At 38.5% G+C, this 6,772-nt stretch overlaps 1 long non-coding RNA gene across 1 annotated transcript; it reads right to left on the bottom strand.

Annotated features, from left to right (window-relative positions):
- Window positions 1-2,377: 2,377 nt before the first annotated feature.
- Window positions 2,378-2,863, bottom strand: LOC110934481. The gene is made up of 3 exons (XR_002588379.2): window positions 2,698-2,863; window positions 2,522-2,606; window positions 2,378-2,413 (listed from the first exon to the last, which is right to left on the bottom strand). It is a non-coding gene; the product is annotated as an uncharacterized LOC110934481 (long non-coding RNA).
- Window positions 2,864-6,772: the final 3,909 nt, after the last annotated feature.

Raw genomic sequence — 6,772 nt, forward strand, 5'->3', positions numbered from 1 at the left:
ACTCAGACTTCCAAAAAAGTCCTTAAAAGCATATGTGAAATGACCAAAATACCCTTTCGGGGCATAGTTTGGCCATAAATGGTAAACCTCACATATGTTTTAGGTTCTACTATATGATGATTGATGATGCATGCTACACATAGGATGGACTCATGCCTTAGTTACTTTAAAACTTGAAAGACAATTATTCGTATTTGTCTGGTTTGTACTAAAACAATGAGTCCATTAATGGAATAAAACAAAACTTTAATCACCATGTGTTGTGAAACAATGATTCTGTTACGACACTCCCTGACGTTTATGTCGCGGTTTGTTGTATTACGCGGTCGGGGTGTGATAATCTCCAACAATACTGAATTTGCAATGGTACCTGTCTGAATTTCTAATCAAGCTGGATCTTCTAACGCAAACAATACGAGAGCCTTAGTTGTTTAAGATGACGAGAACTGCGACTGCTCTGTGCAATTGGGTAGTGGAGGTTCGGGTGGAACAACTTGTTATGCTAAAGTAATCCGGCATATCAAGCATGCTCAAAATGGTGATTCGTCTGAAGATGAAGGAAGTTCTGGATACAGTGAGGTTTCGGATAAAGAAAGCTCAAGCACAAGCGAGTATGGTATTGAACAAGTGTCAAGTGAAACCATCGATGCAGATGTAGAAAAGTTGCTGAGTGATGCTGAAAACGTGCAAAGCAGATGATCAATAATTCTGGTGGAGAAAGCAGCGGTTGGATCTGATGATGGATACTCTTCTCATCACTTTGCTTTCATGGCAAATGTCGGCGGCCAATCAAGTCAGGTTTGCTCCGACAAACCAACTACTATTACTTGTGATAAATGCGTTGAGTTAGGTGCTAAGTTGTCTGAGTTGAAAGGTAAATATGACGTGACATTCATCCACAATCAAAAGTTGATTATGGATCTTTCAAAAAGCACTGAGGCCAATATGTTTCTTAAGAAAAATGAAAAGGAGTTCAAAAATGTAATTAAAACCTTAAGAAAAGATCTTTTTGTGGTAACAAAAATTGTTTCAAGAAAACAAACCGCAATTAACAATTACATTAACATGCTTGAGGAAAATCGACGTTTCATTATTATCTTTAGCAAAACTGCAATAACCAGAAACTGTAGTCTTCAATAGTTTGTATCCAATTCTAAAAGAACTGCATAAATCATCTAATTTGCTATTAATCATGATAACATAACCCATTAACAACTCAAAAACAAGTGATAAACAAGAATATGGGGCGATGCTAACAAAAATTACCTTTAGATTGCTCAGCTTTACAGTTGCTGGATTAAAATAGAGCAACAAAAAATTATAATCAGATATTGTATAAAAGAAAATAAAGTTATGTTATCGGATATAAGGCTATTGATTATAGAACAAGCTACCTGCATGATGAACTTCAAGTAGTTATTAATAGCATAGAGAAGTGCCGGAACAGCAAGAAGCACATTGTTGCTGGTCTCGCAGCCCGATCTCACACAATTTAGCAAGGTAGACTTAGAATACACACATCAACAGTGGCATTACTTATAAGCTCCTAGTTTGGACCCATATCATGTACTAGCACAACAAGGGCATGTTCTAGGGATCCCATGTCGTCCCTCCCTATACAGATACAAAACAAAAAAAGGAAAATATCAGAATGATAGCAGGTAAAACTGTAAAAGTAAATGTGAAATTTATCATAGGATTACCTAACAGATGGATTATGTGGAGCAAATGCAGAAGCAATGGCTATGCGAAAATAGATGGCATATGACTTGTAGATATGCTTCACCTGCAAAGAAAAAGACGCAAATATTAAAGCAATATATCTTAAAACTTGAGGATACGAAAGTTACTTTCTCATGAAAACTATCTGGTATTAATAAATGCTATTTAAATCGAGCAGCAATAAAAGAATTAACAATAAAATTTTCAATTTCCATTTTTATAAAAGTTCAACGAAGATTGAAATTAACAACATGCAGATTAATAACATTGATTATATCTTTGGAGTGAACATCATACCAGATTCAACTCATCAGAACCCTAGCCGTCATGTTGGAGGCAGCGGCTATGGCATTTTGTCCCAGTTTCCGATCCGATCCACCACATAACCTACAATATTCATGCACCCAATAAATACAGAACATCAACGTAACTTCTAGACATTGACTTCTTAAGCTACATCTAAGACATGAATAAACATAATCAAACAAAAATAAGATATAAAGTCCTCCTGGAAAGGCAAAAACAACAGAACCCTAAATCCCCAAATCTTCCATTGCCGGAATCCATAGCCATCGCCGTGTCAAGTTCGACTCGCCGGAACCCCACCCCATGCTGTTCGTAGAACACCGTCAACCACCATATATTCTGCTCTGGGTCAGCTCAAACATTAAATCCTAACTTCAAAAGCTCCCTACACAAACCATCCGTCACTTAACAGTTCTGAAAATCGAGTGCAAAAACCATCAGTCATTTAATAGTTCTCAAAATCAAGAAAGGGGAAACGAAAATAATAACATACTTGAAGATTAAACCAGAAATCTGAGATTTTAAAATGGATGCTTGATTCCATTATGAAATTAGAACGTGGATGGATGTGAGATGAACTGCAGACACAAGACAATAGGGATTAGGGTTCTAGTTCGACAGAAGTGGCTACCAAATCCTAAAGAACAAAATCCAAAAATTTTAACTTACTTGAACGGCAGATCTGACATAGAAACGTGGATGATTGATTCTGTGATGGTAACGAAACAAACGTGGATGATTGATTCGGATAGGGTTTCTTCTAATCTGTGTGTTTCTGGTTCTTCACATGCAGGGGAAGAGACCGGATGGAGAATATTGGAGATGTGGAGGAGGCTAGGGTTTGAGAGAATAGCTTGTTTACTGAAAAGGTGGGTTTGAATTTTGGAAAGGGGAGAGAAGTAGGTTTTGTTCGGGATTTGAAAAGTTGGGGCTTTTGAAATTTGAGAATCCGTCCAAGATTTTTCAGGGTTTTGAAAGCCCGCCCAAGTTATTTCAGGGGGTGTTTGAAAGATTCAAAACCGTTCATGCAGGTGTTTGAAAGATTCAAAACCGTTCATGCATTGAGCAATTATATAATAAGCTTTATGAGTTGTAAATGTTGAAAAAGTGGCAAATGACCATTTCTGTCCTTCGGATACGTTTATTAGTATGGTATATATATATATACATACATACATACATATATATATATATATATACATTTATATATATATATATATCTTCTAGGTGACTGTTTTCTTAGTATTGCATCTCCCTCTCGTCGTATTTTCAGGTGAGATTTTCGCCGATAAAACGGATCCGATTTTCCTCCTGAATCAGTTCATCACCATAGTGGCAAAGTTCTGCTACATTCTCATGGCTCATGGGTGGCATCTGGGCTGGTATGGGGTCAGGGTAAAGTGGTTCTGGTTCATCGTAAGGCATGTATGGGTAAGGATTATTCATTAATTCCTGGAATGTCCAATCGTTGGTCTCCCAATATTCTAAGGGATTTGGTGCTGGTATCCTGGATATCTTATTTGGATCAAAGGCTGGGATTGGAACTGGGTTTTCCTGGTTTTGTTCTAGGTTCATGGGTTGGTCAGGGTACAACGGTAGTAGTTGTGGTTCAGGAGCTGTTACGAGGTTAAGATCAGGTGCATTTTCTTCATTTCTAAACATATCCAGATTTGCTAGTCTTCTATCTAATTCTAACCATAAAGGTCTAGTCACTGGAGTCTGGGTGGTCCCCTCAGCTATGGTTCTTACGGGTATTTTCTGTTTTTGGATTTGCCTAATTCTTTTCCTCCTTTCTCTCTTCATTCTACTAAACTATCCCCTCTTCTTAGGTGGGAATGCTTCCTTAGACTTGGCTCTAAAATCAAAAGTATCTTCAGACTCTGCTACATATCCTGAGGCTAAATTGGATGGTCCTCATACTGCGAACTCAAAAAAAATCATCAAAATACATAAAATCATAATATACATTTTTACACATAGTAACACATAAGTTATGGGTATTTCCAAACACAACTGGTTAAAATTTAGGTATTTAAAAGAACACCTAAATAGCTTAAACTAGTGGCTTTGATACACCTTCTGTCGCAACCCCTGACCCCACCCAGGGAGCGGGAGCTGCGAGCACGAGCCAGTCGTATTTGTGTTTATTAATTTAGCAGCGGAATTTAAATTATTAGGATTGTAGTTAGGAAATAAATTCAGAGTTTGTAAAACGCAAAAAATTTATATTAAACAAACGGGATAAAACCCAATATTCACTTATAATATCTTTTATAGGGATAAACCCTAGTCGGTGAAAATATAAACTTTTTATTTAGATAACTTTATAGCCACTTTCTTTAAGCCTTCAATGGTCCATAGCTGGTTTTATAGCTTCACATCAGGTAACGCGTTTTAAAAACTTTTTATTAGCAAAAATACTTGCAAGTACATTCCATTTGTAAAATGACACATTGTTATAATTTACAACATTAAGAGTTTATATCTACCAATTTCTCAAACAGTATTGCTACTGGGGCACCATTTTCCCCCGTGCTTGTGGTCATGCTAATATTGGCTAACACGTTGTCGAATACTAACGAGTGTTAAGTAATGTATACAAAACCCCACATACCGATAGTAATTGTAGAATACAAAACCTTAATCACTGTAAGTATAACTGATAAACATTTAGGGTTTTTGTAAAGCATTTTAAATATAGTGGCTCACAAATAGTGAGAAAAAAAAATAGAATGACTCACATTGCAAACTTAGGTATTTCTATTGGCTTCCTGTAAATATTTTATGTTAATATTCTTGAGTGCCTATTAAAAATATACATTGCACGCGCGTTAGTGTAATAATCTAAATTCAACTTATCAATATATCAGGAGAAAGAACCCAAACTTAGCTCACAAAGCAAAGCCCTGAACAGGCAGCGATTTGGCATCAGTTGTTGGGTTCCAAATCAATCGGACAGGGTATCGAATTAGTGATCAGGGGGTTAAATTACTTACAACGGGGCAGAGCTTCATGTTTTAGGGGGTATTTTGAACGAGGATGAACTTCTGCATCTCTGCTCAATTTATAGCTGATTTCGAGGTCTCTCGCGCCCCGCGACCCCCTCCCCTTGTTCCTGTCGGCCCCCGGGAGGGCACCCTAGCTACGGCTAGGGTTGCCTAGACTCGACAAGTGTTATGACACGTGGCTCAAGGAGGAACCGGCTAGACAAGGGCTGTCGCGCCCCGCGACACACCCGAGGGATCCTGTCGTGGCCCGTGACCGAACAGAGATAATTATTTTATTTGTTTTTAATAAAAATTAATTAATGTTATACGGGTTGTTTCTTTGTTTAAGAAGCGTTTTAGGGCGTTTTCGAGGGTTGTTATAAAACTGCTCATTAATGTCTGGAAGCTTCTACGCGCGTATGCGCAAGACACACTAGTGCGCGCGCGCCTTTTTTTTGGCTCAAGTTCATTTGCACGCAAGTCTGCACGCTCATTTGCGCGTGCGCCATTTTGGCTCACTTTTGTACGTGAGCAGGTTTGCACAACTCGTGCGTACGTGCGCTGGTAGGTCTGCATCACCCTTGCACGCGTGCACCAGCCACTAGTGAACCTATACGAGCACCCCAAATAGTCGCGTCTATTGGCTTACTTTGGTGCGCCCGTGCGTGCACTTCAGTGCCCATGCGCTAGTGCGCACCAACCTGCCCCGTGTACTCGCGTGCCTGCATGCCACGTCATCCTCCAAGGTTTACCTGCCACCTAGTCCTTGCAGCCAATGTGCTTCACCACACGCGCGCGGTCAAAGCGCCACATTGCGGCCATCGCCCACGCCACGCGCGCGCGCAGATGGAGTGTTCCCACTTAAATACCCCTTTAAGTTTCATCTCTCCTCTTATGTGGGACAAGATGCCACTTTCCCAATTTTTCAGCATTCAATGTTTCAAACACCAAACTTTGAGTATCGATATCTCATTCATCTTAGCTCCGTTTTGGACGTGGTTTAGTTCGTTACGAAGCTCTTCCAACATAGAACACTAACCCACAAATAAATACTTGAAATCTCCTTCGTTTCTTATATTTATTTCTAGTCCAAAAATAGGAAAAATGCATTTCCTATATTTGTTAAAATTCATATTTTCACAATATTTCCAACATAAAGTATACATATGGTCCATGTGGTATATAAGAATTTTTAATATACACCCATATTCCAAAGTTATGCGCATACATAAGATGATTAGACCTTGGCTTTGATGTCTGTTAATTTTTTCAGTTAAGTGTGTGTCAAAGGACACAAATACCCTTACCGTTTAAAATCAAAAGCTAAATTTAAAATAAAATAATAACTTGAATTACAAACAATTGATCAAAAGGGGTTTTAGTGGGCCGAACGTTTGCTGCCAGCGAGTCCCTCGATCACATCTTCACATCATTTATTGTTGGATCGATGGTATGGCATCATATAAGCGGGTGGTGCAAGATTCAGCCTATTTATGCTTCCTCTCATCTAGATTTGTTTAAGATCCATTATCATATTTCGGGTAGCGTATCTAAGAAGAAAGTGGTAAGCTGTCATTCTTGGTCGTGATTTGGAAAGCTCGAAATAGCCTTATCTTCTCAAATTATCAGATTAAGGTGGAGAAAGTTATGGATGACATCAAGGTTTTAAGTTTCTTGTGGATTTCAAGTAGGGCCAGGAGAATAGGGATAGGATGGCATGATTAAATAAATTTTAGTTTGTAATCATCTCTTTGTTG

This window comes from Helianthus annuus, chromosome 4 (assembly GCF_002127325.2).
Source record: "Helianthus annuus cultivar XRQ/B chromosome 4, HanXRQr2.0-SUNRISE, whole genome shotgun sequence".
In the NCBI taxonomy this organism is placed as follows: Eukaryota; Viridiplantae; Streptophyta; class Magnoliopsida; order Asterales; family Asteraceae; genus Helianthus; species Helianthus annuus.